This window comes from Podarcis vaucheri, assembly GCF_965113315.1.
Source record: "Podarcis vaucheri genome assembly, chromosome: 3".
NCBI classification, from domain to species: Eukaryota; Metazoa; Chordata; class Lepidosauria; order Squamata; family Lacertidae; genus Podarcis; species Podarcis vaucheri.
The window spans coordinates 93580258-93597178 of record NC_138761.1 but is presented as its reverse complement, the minus strand read 5'-3'; the positions used below and the strand labels follow the sequence as shown (position 1 = coordinate 93597178).

Sequence of the window (16921 nt, the reverse complement as noted above, 5' to 3'; positions counted from 1 at the left end):
AAAGGAGAAGATCAGAAGGGAAACTTTGTGTTTGTTTGTTTTCCTTCATGTGGTGAGGGGTAGTGGCTGAGGGCACCGTGGGTGGCCCCCTGACATCCGATGGTTGATGAGTCTGGCAAAGCATCCCCTTAATTCTAGAGTTCTGGGTGGGTTATGAAACTGAGTGCTGGCATGCTAGAGAGAGGGCTTTGTTGGCATCTCGTTTCTTTGGGCTTGCATGCTTTTGTCAAGGTTCTCAGTTGCACGCACTCATGACTGAAGGATTATATTTTCCCTGCAATGGTGAATTTCAACAGGCAGGTTATTTTAGTTAAGAAAATCAGATCGATGAGAGAGAAGTACTCCAGAGGGGTTCTCAAGAGTCTTACCACAGTAGTGAAAGGAGAGTTAAGGTGGGGCTGATCCTAGCATTAGGACCAGAAGATGAGCACCAGCATAGGAGGCAACATTAAAAGAATGACACAAGGCTTTGCCAGGTGCCCTGCTCTGATGGAAGGAGAGGGCATTGATATTGTGACCCAAGTTAAGGTGAAAGAACCCCCAAATCACTCCAGTTCATTATCCCCCAGAGCCAAAGGCTACAAAAATGTCTGCCTCACCACAGAGGTATTGCTGCTTTTTTTTTTTTAATGGTTATAGCATTCAAAAATTCTCTCTACCTCTCTGAAACCCAAAGTGGTAAAATTGAAGAAAGTCCTCACCACATTTCTGAACATGCAGTTCACCTCTAAGAGTATGTGCAAGGCTTGCCCTGAACTTCCTCCCTCTAGTTAGAAATATAAAATAAACAAATAAATTTGAGCAAAACCACTGCAATTATGGTTACAGAAGCAATGTGACTGCCACAAATTGCCATGTTTTGTGCATTAAAAAATATATATACAGCTCACTCTCAGGCCCACAAAACTGCATCGCCACATTTATTGTTCTGGTTTACTGAGTGAATTCTTTCTCTCCTGTTTGTAGACCACAGTTGCTTCCCAGGAATGACTATGTTAAATGCTCCATATTTGAAGATTTCGAAATAACAAACAAGAAGAAATAAAGAAGCATCATACACATACAGTTAATTTAAGGTTACCAGACGTCCCCTTTTCCCAGGGACAGTCCCCAGATTTACAAACCAGTCCCCATACAAAATCCATTGAAGTTGAAAAGTGTCCCTGGATTCATTGAAAAAAATCTGGTAACCTTTAGTTAATTACATATGAATCATATGGTCATTGTCAAGATATTTGATTCACATCATCTTTTTTTTTTTTCAAGGAAAGACATGGTCATGGATTTAGGCACAGGCTCTGTTAGAGGGAGAGCTGAAATTCAAGCATCAGAAAGTTTCGCAATCTCTTAATTGGATTATATTTCCTTTCTTGTATTACCCTGGCATATGAAAGGAGGGAATTCTCCTAGGGCTGGTAATTTTAGGCAATTGTAAGTTGTTTCTATTAGAGAACTGCATAGGAGACCCAACGGTTTTGATACAGAAGCAGATGGAAATTTACATGGTTTTCTGAATTACTGCCTTAGTGGCCAAGCTGCTATCAAAGAAAAGCAAGTGATCAAGGAAAGACCATGTAAGAGGTAAGGGATCCAGGTAAACCTGGGGCTCAGTGAAGACTGGGCGAATGAGCTGAGAATATACCCAGCAGAACATTTCCTTTTGGATCAGATTAGCTCACGCCACTTTCCTGAACAGGTTTGCTTGTTCAAGTCAACTAGAACTGTTTTCTCTACTATGGTTTACCCCTTCTCCATTGAGGGTTCACAAATGGGCTGATCAATGTGAGGCCAATGAACAGCAAGTTCTGCATGGCAGTGAATAATTTAGTTAAAAGAGGCCCCACCCAAGTCCTTTTTCCTTCTTATGTTTCAAAGTCCACACCCTTCATTTAAAAGCTCCTGGCAGTCTAGGGTTTGCTATGATTTATTATTCCCCTGGTTCTTTCCTTAACCTTCCTGTCTGATATTGTCTTAGCTAGGGTTGCCATATGTCCAGAATTCCCTGGACGTACCCGGAATACTGCAGCTGGAAGCAGTGTCCCGGCGGAAATTGGTGTAATGTCCAGGAAAATCTGGATGTATGCTAACCCGTGTCAGCAGTATTGTTTTTGCCGATTTCCCTTAAAAAGTAAATTTTATTTGTTGTTTTTGCAATTTTGCAAAAAAAAAAAAAAAAAAGCTCTGGGTTTTTAGTTTTTGAAATATGGCAAGCCTATCTTAGCATATTTCTCCTCCCTTTGCTTTTGGGGACTTTAATATTCACATTGGTTGGCAAACCAAATCTTCTGTTCATAATTTTCTCTCTCTTTTAGATAATTTTACTTTAATCCTCTTACCTCATACTTTCACTCATTCAGCTAGCTACTTCTTAGACCTGGCTACTTATACACAGTGTTTTGTCCTTAATCTTGATTCATTATCATTATTTTCCTACATTATCCTTCTCAAGATTCCAAGGCCTTTTTGGAGAACTTCATTCTTTAGACCCTGACAGTTCTCAGCTTCCCATTTCCCCAAACTTTCATTCCTGTTCTGTCACCCTGTCTTGAGACTCTGCTGCCAACTCATTCCATTCTAGGTGTTTTTTTTTCTCATGCTGGTGAATCCTATACCATATTTCATTTTCCTCAACCCACCCCTCATCAGCCCAATGAACAATCAAATCATAGCTTGTTCCTCCAAAGCCTTTTGTCTTCCAGTTGCTCTTTCCCCCATGCCTTTGAAAGCTTAGTGAGCTTCTGGGGTGAGGTGAACATAGAAATCATGTTTAAGGAAGGGTGCTGGGTGCACATAATGCCAAGCCATAGTTAAAAAGCCATGAACAAACCACGGCTTCATATCATGGTTTGTTGGCAATGAAAACCATTGTGAAAGTGCTGGGCAGAATTTACACATAACACTAAGAATGTTTTAATAAACCATAGTTTAATTAACCATTGCTAAGTGTTATGGGTGAACCAGGCCTCTCTTCCCTTTATTTACTCTCTCCCCAACTTGCGCAAAGTCCCCCCCCCTTTCCTTCAAATTTTTGATTCCTTTGTTTCTAATTATTTTTAATTGCTATCTTGCAGGATAGGTCTTGTGTACATTTAAACAACAACCATTCTAAACGGTGCCTAGCACAAATTAGGTACATTGCAAATAATGAAAGTTTACAGTGACCCCATCTTAGAATCATAGAATCATAGAATCATAGAATCATAGAGTTGGAAGAGACCACAAGGGCCATCGAGTCCAACCCCCTGCCAAGCAGGAAACACCATCAGAGCACTCCTGACATATGGTTGTCAAGCCTCTGCTTAAAGACCTCCAAAGTAGGAGACTCCACCACACTCCTTGGCAGCAAATTCCACTGTCGAACAGCTCTTACTGTCAGGAAGTTCTTCCTAATGTTTAGGTGGAATCTTCTTTCTTGTAGTTTGGATCCATTGCTCCGTGTCCGCTTCTCCGGAGCAGCAGAAAACAACCTTTCTCCCTCCTCTATGTGACATCCTTTTATATATTTGAACATGGCTATCATATCACCCCTTAACCTCCTCTTCTCCAGGCTAAACATGCCCAGCTCCCTTAGCCGTTCCTCATAAGGCATCGTTTCCAGGCCTTTGACCATTTTGGTTGCCCTCCTCTGGACACGTTCCAGTTTGTCAGTGTCCTTCTTGAATTGTGGTGCCCAGAACTGGACACAGTACTCCAGGTGTGGTCTGACCAGAGCAGAATACAGTGGCACTATTACTTCCCTTGATCTAGATGCTATACTCCTATTGATGCAGCCCAGAATTGCATTGGCTTTTTTAGCTGCCGCGTCACACTGTTGGCTCATGTCAAGTTTGTGGTCAACCAAGACTCCTAGATCCTTTTCACATGTACTGCTCTCAAGCCAGGTGTCACCCATCTTGTATTTGTGCCACTCATTTTTTTTGCCTAAGTGCAATACTTTACATTTCTCCCTGTTAAAATTCATCTTGTTTATTTTTGCCCAGTTCTCTAATCTGTCAAGGTCGTTTTGAAGTGTGATCCTGTCCTCTGGGGTGTTAGCCACCCCTCCCAGTTTGGTGTCATCTGCAAATTTGATCAGGATGCCCTTGAGTCCATCATCCAAGTCGTTGATAAAGATGTTGAATAAGACCGGGCCCAAGACAGAACCCTGTGGCACCCCACTAGTCACTCTTCTCCAGGATGAAGAGGAACCATTGATGAGCACCCTTTGGGTTCGGTCAGTCAGCCAGTTACAAATCCACTGAGTGGTAGCATAGTCAAGACCGCATTTTACCAGCTTCTTTACAAGAATATCATGGGGCACCTTGTCAAATGCCTTGCTGAAATCTAGGTAGGCTACATCCACTGCGTTCCCTTCATCTACCAGGCTTGTAATTCTGTCAAAAAACGAGATCAGGTTAGTCTGACATGACTTATTTTTCAGAAATCCATGCTGACTATTGGTGATCACAGCATTCCTTTCTAGGTGCTCACAGACTGTTTGCTTAATGATCTGCTCCAGAATCTTCCCTGCTATTGATGTCAGACTGACTGGGCGATAATTATTTGGGTCCTCTCTTTTCCCCTTTTTGAAAATAGGGACAACATTTGCCCTCCTCCAGTCTGCCGGGACTTTGCCTGTTCTCCAGGAATTCTCAAAGATGACTGCCAGTGGTTCTGAGATCACATCTGCCAGTTCTTTTAATACTCTTGGATGCAGTTCATCTGGCCCTGGAGACTTGAATACATCTAAACTAGCCAAATATTCTTGTACTATCTCCTTAGTTATTCTGGGCTGTGTTTCCTTTGCTGAATCATTTGCTCCAAATTCTCCAGGTCGGGCATTGTTTTCTTTATCGGAGAAGACTGAGGCAAAGAAGGCATTGAGTAGTTCAGCCCTTTCTGTGTCCCCTGTTTGCATTTCACCATCTTCTCCTCTGAGTGATCCCATTGTTTCTTTGTTCTTCCTTTTGCTACGAACATACCCATAAAAGCCTTTTTTGTTGCTTTTAACCTCTCTAGCAAGCCTGAGTTCATTCTGTGCTTTAGCTTTTCTGACTTTGTGTCTACACGTGCTGGCTATTTGTTTGAATTCCTCTTTGGTGGTTTCCCCCCTTTTCCATTTTTTGTACACATCCTTTTTTAATCTTAATTCAGTTAAAAGTTCTTTAGACAGCCACCCTGGCTTCTTTAGGCACCTTCCATGTTTCTGTCTCATTGGTATTGCCTGATGTTGTGCTTTTAGTATCTCCCTCTTAACAAACTCCCAGCCATCATGAACTCCCTTTCCTTTTAGTATTGTTGTCCATGGGATCTCACCCAGCACTTCCCTAAGTTTTATGAAGTCGGCTTTCTTAAAGTCAAGAAATTGAGTCCTAGTATGCTTGGCTGCTCCTTTCCGCTGTATAGTAAACTTCAGAAGAGCATGATCACTCGTGCCTAATGATCCTTCCACTTCTACCCCACTAACCAGGTCATCAACATTGGTTAGGACCAGATCTAAAATGGCTGTTCCTCTTGTTGCTTCTCCCACTTTCTGGACAATGAAGTTGTCTGCAAGGCCAGTGAGGAATCTGTTTGACCTTATGCTCTTGGCTGAGTTTGACGTCAAACAAATATCCGGGTAATTGAAGTCCCCCATTACTACTATCTCCCTTCCTTTTGCATGCTTGCCCATCTCTTCCAGGAAGGCATCATCTATGTCCTCCGTTTGGCTTGGGGATCTATAGTAAACTCCCACAATGAGGTCTCTGTTATTCTTCTCTCCCTTAATTTTGACCCAAATGCTCTCACTTTGGCTTTGAGGATCTAAATCTTGGATCTCTTCACAGGTATACACATCCCTGACATATAACGCCACTCCTCCTCCTTTCTTGTCTGGTCTGTTTCTCTGAAATAGATTGTATCCCCCCATTATTACATTCCAATCGTGGGACTTATCCCACCAGGTTTCAGTGATGCCTATTATGTCATATTTAGTTTGCTGTACCAAGAGCTCAAGCTCATCTTGTTTATTTCCCATGCTTTGCGCATTAGTGTACAGACATTGAAGTCCATTAATCATTCCCCCGTGTCTCTTATTTAAGGATTTTTTCCTCCCACCACTAGGTCCGCGTGCTGTTTGCTCCATTTGGTCTATGACATTTGGATGATCATCTTCATTAATTGATAGACTCCTACCTTCAGGAGCACTGTCTCCCTCCCCCACATTAGTCAGTTTAAAGCCCTCCTGATGAGGTTTCTGAGATTTTTGGCAAAAACATTTCTCCCAACCGTTGTGAGGTGCAGCCCATCACTTGCCAGAAGTCCATCTTCAAGAAACTGCAGTCCGTGATCTAAGAATCCAAACCGTTCCTGTTTACACCATTTGCGAAGCCAGCTGTTCACTTCCACTATTTTCCCCTCTCTCCCTGGGCCACGTCGTTCAACTGGGAGGACAGATGAGATGACAATTTGTGCATTTAGTTGCTTCAATTTCCTGCCGAGAGCCTCGTAGTCTCTTTTGATCTTCTGGAGGCTATTGCTTGCAGTGTCATTGGTTCCCACATGAACCAAGAGGAAGGGGTATTCGTCAGTGGGTTTTATGATTCCTTGCAGTCGTTCAGTTACATCTTGGATCTTAGCCCCGGGGAGACAGCACACTTCCCGAGACATCTTGTCAGGCCCACAGATCACTGCTTCTGTTCCCCTCAGTAGGGAATCCCCTATCACCACTACACGCCTCCTCTTGGGTTTGGTCGGGGTTCTTCCGTGAGCTGTCCGTTCCAAGGTCGCCTGCACATTCCCTGAGGACTGACTTTGCTGCTCGTCTTCATATACCTGATCGACTGTAATGAGGGAGAGATCCTCAAATGGAGTCTGCTCTTCGTCTTCCATGCTAGGGGAGAGGACCTCAAAGCGATTGTGTATTTCTAAGCAATCAGAGTGAACCCTGGGCCTCCTACTTCTTTGAGTCACGTTTCTCCATATATCTGGCTCCTGTGTTGGTGAACTAGACTCCTTCTCAGGGGAGTCCCCTGTCTCCTCCTTGGTGGAGACGGTGTGCTCTGTTGCTTCCAAGAAGAGCTCCAGTTCTCTAATTCTTTGGAGCGTAGCTACACGTTCCTCCAGTTGCTGGACTTTGTCTTTTAAGAGGGCAATCAACATGCAATTGCTGCAGGTAAAGCTGCCTGCAACCTTTGGCAAGATGGCAAACATTGCGCAGGAATCGCAGGCGACTGCAGCTGTTCCCTCCCCTTCCATCTTGAGATCGTGTCGTTGGGGTTGGCTACAGAGGTCCTCCATCATAAAAAGCTTGAAGACAGGACAAATAACTTCCCCCACACAAAAAAAAACACCTAGATCTCCCCCAACAAACGTTTGAGACTAGCTCTCCTAAATCTAAAAGATCTCCTCCCACAGCTAATCCCCTGCCTCAACAGAAACCCTGCCCCCTCTGACCTTTACCCAGGGAAAACAGCTAATGAGCCACAAAGAAAGAAACACAGGAAATCCAGGCAACAGGAAATCAACAGGCCCCATTTCTCAAACAGAACACAGGAACCTGGCCAAAATTCTAGTCAGGACAGAATCCAGTGCCATGTATAAGAGAGAGCGTGGAGAATGTCTGCTAGCCTTGAGTAAACAGCATTAGGCCAGATACACCATTGGTCTGAGTCAGTATGAAGCTACCTTAGACCTTAGAATCATAGAACTGCAGAGCTGGAAGGGACCCCAAGGGTTATCTAGTCCAAACCTCTGCAATGCAGGAATTTCAGCTAAAGCATCCATGACAGATATCCATCCAACCTCTTCTAAGGAAGGAGAGTCCATAACTTCCACAACTTCCTGAGGGAGACCATTCCACTGTTGAACAGCTCTTACTGTCAGAAAGTTCTTCCCAATGTTTAGTCAGAATCTCCTTTCTTGTAACTTGAAGCCATTGGTTCAAGTCCTACCCTCAAGAGCAGGAGGAACCAAGCTTGTTCCTTCTTCCCTGTGACAGCCCTTGAGATATTTGAAGATGGCTGTCATATCTCCTCTCCTTCTCCTCTTTTCCTTGTACAGCCCAACAGTGTATTTTAGTATCACGGCTCCCTTTGGCCCATGTTGATGTCCTAAGTGTGAAAGCATCCATAGATTCCTGTAACCACAGACCTTTTAACCATAGGCACACATGTTTCATGAAGGCAGCTGTTTTGACCAACTCAGTTGGGAAAAATGCCCCCACTCTCTAATTTGATGAGCAAATATACTCTCTTGATTGTCTGCACTGATACCCATCTGTTGCGATGGACCGGTGCCCAAGTATAAACTAGCCAAACCTTTTGTTCTGGGCATTAGTCCTGAGTAACAATAGGCTTTAGATGGGTAGCCAGCATGACACTATGTGAAATGTGTTCAGCATCCTGTCCTATGCCAGGACAGGAATACCGGCAGCTGGGAAACAAATACACCATTCTGCTTAATCACAGTTTGGTACAGACACCACTAAGGAGAGAGAGAGAGATCCCTTTCAATATGGAGATACCTGAAATAGCAAGGAAAAGCAAGCTCATATCACTACTGGCTGTCAAGGCGACAGCTTGCATGGCAAAGAACAGATGAGAAATTTATGAACGCCACCAGGATACTGGATCTTGTGCAACAAGTAAAGTGTTGGCCGTGGGCACTGCTGGTCCAGAAATCACTAACTAGATGAATACACAATGTGAATAAAGATTACGGCTGCTGGAGCCTGAGCACATGTTTTCCATTTTCCAAAACAGTGGGCAAGCTTCCAGAGGAGTGCAGCCTTACAGTTCGACAGCTGAGTTTCTCAATGGAACACATGGTGGAATAAACCCCAGGGAGACAGCAAAAGTAGCCTGCCTTTATTCTTATGCTGAAAACGTAATTGATAATTCGAGTGATAGCAGGGGAATGAATGAGGCAGGGAAGCAGTTTGCACATAGAAAGCGTGCTTTAAGCTGAGCAACTGGCTATACGTTGGGTAGCTGAATAGGAATAGTGGAAATATTCAGGGCAGGGCAGTGGTAAACCTCAGTGGATTATTTCTAAATTTGTTGAAGTTAAATAAGGATACTTGTACATCTCTGATGAATATATTGTTTTAGGCCACCCCAATCTCCTCTGAGCCAGGCACAGGATCCCAAGGGTCTTGGCCCTCAACTAGAGTCCTCAATTTGGAGAATTGAAGATGTGGCATATCCCCCCCCCATCCCAGCCACAGTGTTACTTAACATTCGGAATAATGGGAAACCCCAAAGCTTGCTCACTATTTTGTGACACACTGGTTGGTCCGAATAGAGCACTCTCCTGCTTCAGCTTTTGGAATTTATCTGATGGACCAAGCCTGCATCTAGTGCAGGGTTTCTCAACCTTGGCTCCCCAGCCAAGGTTAGCTAGCAGGACCAGTGTTCAGGAATGATGGTTGCTGTAGTCTGACAACAGCTGGAGACACTGCACCTAGTGTTTATGTAGCGTTGAATAGGCTTCTTAATAGAGTGCCAACACGCCTTGCTTTTCTACTACTGTATACGGCTGTTGAATAAAGTCCAAGGCGGACCTGCAAATACTGCTAACTCTATCAAAATAGAGTTTATTGATGGTGATAAATAACTATGATTAGAGGAGTCCATTGGGAGTGTTTTGAAACAAGCACTATGGCTGACGTACCCAATATAGAACTGAGGCAACATATGCTAGTCATATTAAGAAGCGGTCGAGTCTAAGGCTGGGTTGAAAAACAACTGCTCTTTTAAACACTGGGTCTGTGTGCGCACTGATGATACTCTACATCACATAGAAGTGTCATTGTATATTCATTCATTAGGGGTAATTATTTTAAATTTTTGTCCCTATTGACCTGTAGGCAGATGGTTAGCATGAATACCATGTTTATCTGGACACTGGATCTGGCTGGGCAGCTCTCTGATGAGTTTGATCACAAACACCGGCAGCTGCAATACAGACTTGCTTCCTCCGCCCCCCTCCCCGGCTGGCTTCCTCCAGGGACTGCAGATTGGATGCACTGAATATGAACTGCAGCAAAGCGTGGGTCATTTTCTCTCTCCCAGCAAATATTATTACAGTCAAAAGCCAATTGCGATAGAAGGAATCCTTTGCCGCTTTTAACATCACCTGGCCCCTTTTGAATATTTTTCATTCCTCTATGGGCGAGAAACGGTGGTTCACCAAAGAGAAAAGTGGAGGACACCTGAAGGTGTGCTAACTTTAGGTTGGGATATTAATTACTGGCTGGAAGTACTTGGCATTGCCCAGGAATTCCAAGAAACCAACAAATATGGAGGTTTGCAAATGGATAGTGTCATTTGTTACTTTAGGGGCACTGCACAGTCCCCAAATGCCCTCTGATGCAGGAACCCAACCAACCCTGTTCCGGCCCCAAATTAGTTTGGGGTGAATGTTTAATTAGGGTTTTCTGAACCCTGTACCATCTGGAGGAGGTGGGGGGATGAGACACTGTTTCCTTTACCCCTTCCCCTGAACCTCAGGAAGGTTCAGGCCTGCTGCATGTCACTTTGACAATGCATTCCCTGTGGGGAGCCAGCGGGACAGCCAGCGGGACTGCACATTTGGCACCCATTTCCTGTTTTCTGCTGCTGTGCCGAACCTGCTTGGACTCCCCATTGTGATGTCCCCAACTCCTGCACTGTTGCCCTCAGCCTGTCCTGGCTTGGTGTGCTTCAGGTCCCCTAATCCACCACCACCAAAAACATTTCCAAGCAGAGACCAAAACCTGCTCCTCAGTCTCAGAAACCTCCCCACCAAATGGGGTGACATTCAGAGGCATCAAAACTGGCCCTGTGCACATGGATTCACAAGACCTGACAATGTTAATTCCAACACTTAAAGAAACTGCTTCAGTTTGTTGCATGACGGGGTTTGATGGGCTGTTGGTCACGGGGCCTTGTGACAGAGCATAAGGAAGAAAGTAACCTCCTTGGCACTTTCAAGTTTAAGACAAAAGTAGAAATTCTGGAGCATTGGTGTAACAACAGTGGTGGGGGTGTGGCTAATAGAGAAATGAGGTCCTGGTGGTTGACATTTATTATTATTTTTAATAATAATAATTTTCATGTATATACATTACAATTATTCTGCCAAGTTCTAACATCTTCAATTTCCACTCCCTTCCCTCTCTTTCTGAGGCTCCTTGCATTTATTTCTGTCCTTTCCTGCATTTATTTCTGTCCTTTCCTCCAAATTCTTTTATTTCATCCGTCTATTCTAAGATATATCTCATATATCTTTTTAAAACAAACAAACAAAAAAACCCTGCAGGTTTTTACAATAATCCTGCCAACGTCTTAATCTGTTTCCAGTTTGTTTGTAAATACTCAACAAACCACTTCCATCCCTTGAAATTAAATGTACTCTAGGCCCAACGTTCAGGGGAACATGTCCCAGGCATCCGGTGAGAATTGGTGCTAAAGATGTGACCCTGAGGACAGATTTGTTCCAAAACATGTTGGGTCAGGATTAAGAGTCATTCCAAGTACCTGCCAGGGTACCAGCTTGAGAGAATGAGAACAGCCTGGGGGGCCTCAGGGAGAAAAGCTGAGGGAAGAGGGAGCCATCCTGCCTCTAAGCATCTGCCACCTGAGGCAGCTACCTTGCTCTGTCTAAGAGCGGATCAGGAGAAACTCAGAGTGATGACGATGACATCATTCCCCATGACATCTAGTGCCCCTAAATGAAATATATGCACAGAAGCTATTTTTCAGTTGTTGTTGATGTTTTGTTGTTTAGTTGTTTAGTTGTTTAGTTGTGTCCGACTCTTCGTGACCCCATGGACCAGAGCACGCCAGGCACTCCTGTCTTCCACTTCCTCCCGCAGTTTGGTCAAACTCATGCTGGTAGCTTCGAGAACACTGTCCAACCATCTTGTCCTCTGTCGTCCTCTTCTCCTTGTGCCCTCCATCTTTCCCAATATCAGGGTCTTTTCCAGGGAGTCTTCTCTTCTCATGAGGTGGCCAAAGTATTGCACCTCAGCTTCAGGATCTGTCCTTCCAGTGAGCACTCAGGGCTGATTTCCTTCAGAATGGATAGGTTTGATCTTCTTGCAGTCCATGGGACTCTCAAGAGTCTCCTCCAGCACCATAATTCAAAAGCATCAATTCTTTGGCGATCAGCCTTCTTTATGGTCCAGCTCTCACTCCCATACATTACTACTGAGAAAACCATAGCTTTAACTATACGAACATTTATCGGCAAGGTGATGTCTATGCTTTTTAAGATGCACCTGCCTAAATCTAATTTTACCTTAAGAAAGAGAGCTAAACCCAGCGTTAATTAATAGACATTTAGAGAGAGAGACTAAACAGCAAAAGCTTTGTGTCAATTGTAGCACCAACAACGACCCCTGATGTGATAAAGGGCTTGATAATTATCAGGATTTCTCCCAAATCCTACCTTTGTCACATAAAACTAGCAATGTATCCTGTTCAGCTCCCCCCCCCCCTTTTAAAAGCAGGCTTTTAGAGTCCCTAGCATATACTTGCTTATTGATCGGTTTCCTTAAGTGCTCAGACTTTTCTTGCTATGCACTTTGGGAAGCTGGGCGGAGCATGATCGGGGGGCGGGGTCGAAGGAGAGCAACTTAAAATGGTTCTTACACTGCAAGCAGCTTTAATTAACTTACTTTGACCCTGGCCGGAGATGTGGAAATATTCATGGAACCCTTCCTGCGAGATTAATTCCGTGCCCTCGCCCGAGTCGTATCATGGGAATCGTGCTATTTGTACCGCACACTTTGGTGAGCTGACAAGCAGTTATTTCTAAGTCAAGTTGTATACAAGTGACCTCATTTCCTGATCTGGTTGCTCGGAGAACTCACATGCCAGAAACATCAGTCATTGCTTTTCTTCACTTGACAGGCTCCCCCCTCTCTCTCTCTGACTCTTATTCTGCAACAGCTGCTCGAGTTCATCCCTCTGTCAGGATGAACTGCGCCAAATGGTATACATTTGGTTTCCCCCCCTGCACTTTTGCTATGCATACACAAGGTCCCAGGTTATCTCCGACCCTTGTCAACCCTAGAGAACCAGTGCCGCTGCTGGTCTCACCCAGCATAAGGCAGCTTCTGTATGGCTGCATTTCATTGATACTTCATGGGCAATGTCTGTTTCAGGGAATATCCATCTGAAGCAGCTGGGTCATCAGGTCAAAACTCCTTGAAATATACTCAGAGTCGAGAGTAGATTTCATGCTCTTTATTCAGCTCATAGTGGTGAGGAGGTATGGAAGTTCCCCCAGAATGTCTGCTTTATATGCATTATTTACGCAATGGGCCCCACGTGACTGGCTAATTCCGGGATTCACCTGTAGGCCAATCAGGTTGCGGATTCACTTCCACCTGGAGCTGGATTGGGTGGCTCCTGTGGACCAATCAGACTCCTGCATTCTGAATCGTATTGTTCTAGGGCCAATCAGACTGCTGCATTCTGAATCCTATTGTTCTAGGACCAACCAGATTGCTGCATTTTGGATCCTATTCAACTCAGTACATAACATTCCTTGACCTGTAGGGTTACCTGAAAATTTTACGCTCAGTGTAGGAAAGTGCTTAGAGTGCTGGACCGGGACCTGGGATGCCAGGGTTGAAATCCCCAATTGCATTTAGAAAAAGTTGCTTATTTCCCTGACATAACTCCAAGAGAGATGTCCTACCATACTGTCCGAAAATAGGAAGTGGGACGTTCCAGGTTCAAGTCAGAAACTGGGGCAGCTTGTGTTAATACAGGACTGTCCCTGGAAAACAGGGACACTTGGAGGGTCTGCAGACATTGTGAATGAGTCCAAAAGAGAAAGAGAGCAGGCCACCTAGCTCATGCTGAAACAAGAGGAAGCCAACTCCTTAGGCAAACAAAACCGCATCTTTCATCTTTCCTGAGGGAATTCACTGCTACATTTCAGCAAAAGTCTGTCACCGAGCCCCTGGAGTCCAGTGACCATCTGCACCAGCCCCATTATCTGTGGAGTGAGATTGATCTTTCTCCTCTTTGTGTATTCTCTCATCCTAATACCCAGGAGTCTGCAAAGGGAAGGAGACAGACTGGTAATTCATCAGAAAAGGGTGTGTCAGGATGAAGAATCGTTATGTTCAACCTAAGGCAAGGTAACTCAATGTGCTACATGTCTCTGTGGAACCTCTCTGTGTAATCTGAGTCCATTTTTATTTATTCACGTTTACAACCCACATCACCTCCAAAGCCAAGAGGCTGGAATTAGGCAGAACAATTTGGCATGGAATGAAAAATAGCTCTTTCAGAAGGGCCTCACAAGCATACTTGTCCCCTGTACTAATCCTTCGCTAGCTTGCTGCAGCGGCCAATGATTGGCTAGCTCTTATGACATCATGAATGCTGAAGGTTTGTGATGTCAAAAGAGCTAGCCGACTCAGCTTGCAGAATAGAGGTGTGCTTGGGGTTCAGAAGGAGGGACATCCACATTCCCAGACTATCCCTGTCAGTTTACTTCTCTGTTTCCTTGTTTATTTACATTGATACATCTTAGGTTGTATCCTGTTTACAACTTCTCAGAAGGGCAGAGAGTGAACACCTAGAACAGGTTTTCATAGTTTGTGACGCACCAAGCTGAATGCATCCCATCAGCCACTGTTTGGCACATGATCAACCAGTGTATGGGTAATATAAGGTATCTAGTCCTGAGCTAAATGGTTCTTTTCTCTCTCTTCAATGTTCACTTTTGTTGCTGTTGTCATTTAGTCATTTAGTCATTTAGTTGTTTAGTTGTGTCCGACTCTTCGTGACCCCATGGACCAGAGCACACCAGGCACTCCTGTCTTCCACTGCCTCCCGCAGTTTGGTCAAACTCATGCTGGTAGCTTCGAGAACACTATCCAACCATCTCATCCTCTGTCGTCCCCTTCTCCTTGTGCCCTCAATCTTTCCCAACATCAGGGTCTTTTCCAGGGAGTCTTCTCTTCTCATGAGGTGGCCAAAGTCTTGGAGCCTCAGCTTCACGATCTGTCCTTCCAGTGAGCACTCAGAGCTGATTTCTGCCTCTCTTCCCAACGGGCACCTTTTTGTTGTTATAATTTAGTCATTTAGTCGTGTCTGACTCTTCATGACCCCATGGACCAGAGCACGCCAGGCAATCCTGTCTTCCACTGCCTCCCGCAGTTTGGTCAAACTCATGCTGGTAGCTTTGAGAACACTGTCCAACCATCTCATCCTCTGTCGTCCCCTTCTCCTTGTGCCCTCCATCTTTCCCAACATCAGGGTCTTTTCCAGGGAGTCTTCTCTTCTCATGATGTGGCCAAAGTCTTGGAGCCTCAGCTTCACGATCTGTCCTTCCAGTGAGCACTCAGGGCTGATTTCCTTAAGAATGGATAGGTTTGATCTTCTTGCAATCCATGGGACTCTCAAGAGTCACAACCACTTTTAATTGACAATAAGGACATGAACTGTTGAGGAAGAGTAACAGTGGAACAAAAACATGCTTCTACTGGTCTTTTAACTCCTGCAGTCTTCTGATGGCAGATCACCGCTGAAGTGGTGTTGTATGTCCAGGCGCCACCAGCTACTGTTTTCATACAAGAGCCACAGTGCCAGAAACCCACAGCTTTCCTCTTCATTTTGGTCTTGCCACAGAAGAAGCAAGTATATTTAGTATGTTGGCTAATTTCAATCTTCTTCACCATTTTCCTCAGGGAAGCTCCATATCCGGTACCATTTTTACCCACAATCCCAACCTTCTTGGTTTGTTTGGCCATCTTGTTACCGCTGCAGGCCACAGGGAGAGTGAGCTAAATGGTCCTGTGACAAGATCTATGACTCTCCCACCCCCACAATCCCTTTCTGCTCATCTTAACTTCATACTTCATTTTGTCTGGATGGCACCCACACTTGTTGCAGCAGGCACCATCTTAGAAAATAATTCCTACCTAGGAAATTCCTAGGAAATAAGGGGGTGGAGGAGATACCTCTTCTAAGATGGCACCCACCACCTTCTGTGAGGCCTTTTGGTTCAAAGGGAAAGCGGGGTATTCCAAGGGGGCCACAGGTGAAAATCACATAAATGGGGGGGGGCACGGCACAAGACTAGGGGGCCACAGAAGGAAGTGAGAAGTGAAGAAAACAGAGAAGTGATTGAGAAAAGAAAAAAAGAAAACAGAGAAGTGGAGAAAATAGAAAACAGAGAAGTAGAATGAACATAAGGGGCACAGAGGTGATCTTTGGTTATTTCTCACAGCTTGTTTCTGGTCATCAAGCACAAAGGTCCCATCGATCAAGAAATACTTAAAGTATAATTTTTTATGTAATTGCATTTTGTATAAATTATACAAATTATAAATAAAACATGTTCTATTTGCAAACAAAACATTTGAATAGCTACCTTTCTCCCAGTAGGACAGGGGAGCCACAGGAAGGAAACAAAGTTGGAAGGGGGGGCCACGGTTGGAACAAGATTGAGAAACACTGGCCTAGAGTATCCTCTGCCTTCCGCTTTAGTCCGTATGAGCAACAGGACTATTGCTGCTGAAATATACTCGGAGTCAAGTGTGGATTTCATGCTCTTTATTCAGCTCATAGTGGTGAGGAGGAATGAAAGTTCCCCCAAAATATCTGCTTTATATACATTATTTTCACAATGGGCCGCACGTGGTTGGCTAATTCTGGGATTCTCCTGTAGGCCAATCAGGTTGCGGATTCACTTCCATCTGGAGCTGGATTGGGTGGCTCCTGCGGACCAATCATACTGCTGCATTGTTCCAGGACCAATCAGACTGCTGCATTCTGGACTGATTGTTCTAGGACCAATCAGACTGCTGCATTCTGAATCCTATTGTTCTAGGACCAATCAGACGACTGCCTTTTGGATCCTATTCAACTCAGTACATAACAGCTGCCATGGTAGCTCCATTGCTCTGCCACACCCCACCGGGCTTTGGATCACTCTGCTACTGTACTATGAG

The 16921-nt window shown here is 44.5% G+C and overlaps 1 pseudogene across 1 annotated transcript; it reads right to left on the bottom strand.

The window, feature by feature from the left end:
* Positions 1-15367: 15367 nt before the first annotated feature.
* On the bottom strand, positions 15368-15769 carry LOC309529038 (large ribosomal subunit protein eL43 pseudogene; annotated as a pseudogene). Its single transcript has one exon. The product of its transcript is annotated as a large ribosomal subunit protein eL43 pseudogene (transcript).
* Between the last annotated feature and the right edge of the window lie 1152 nt (positions 15770-16921).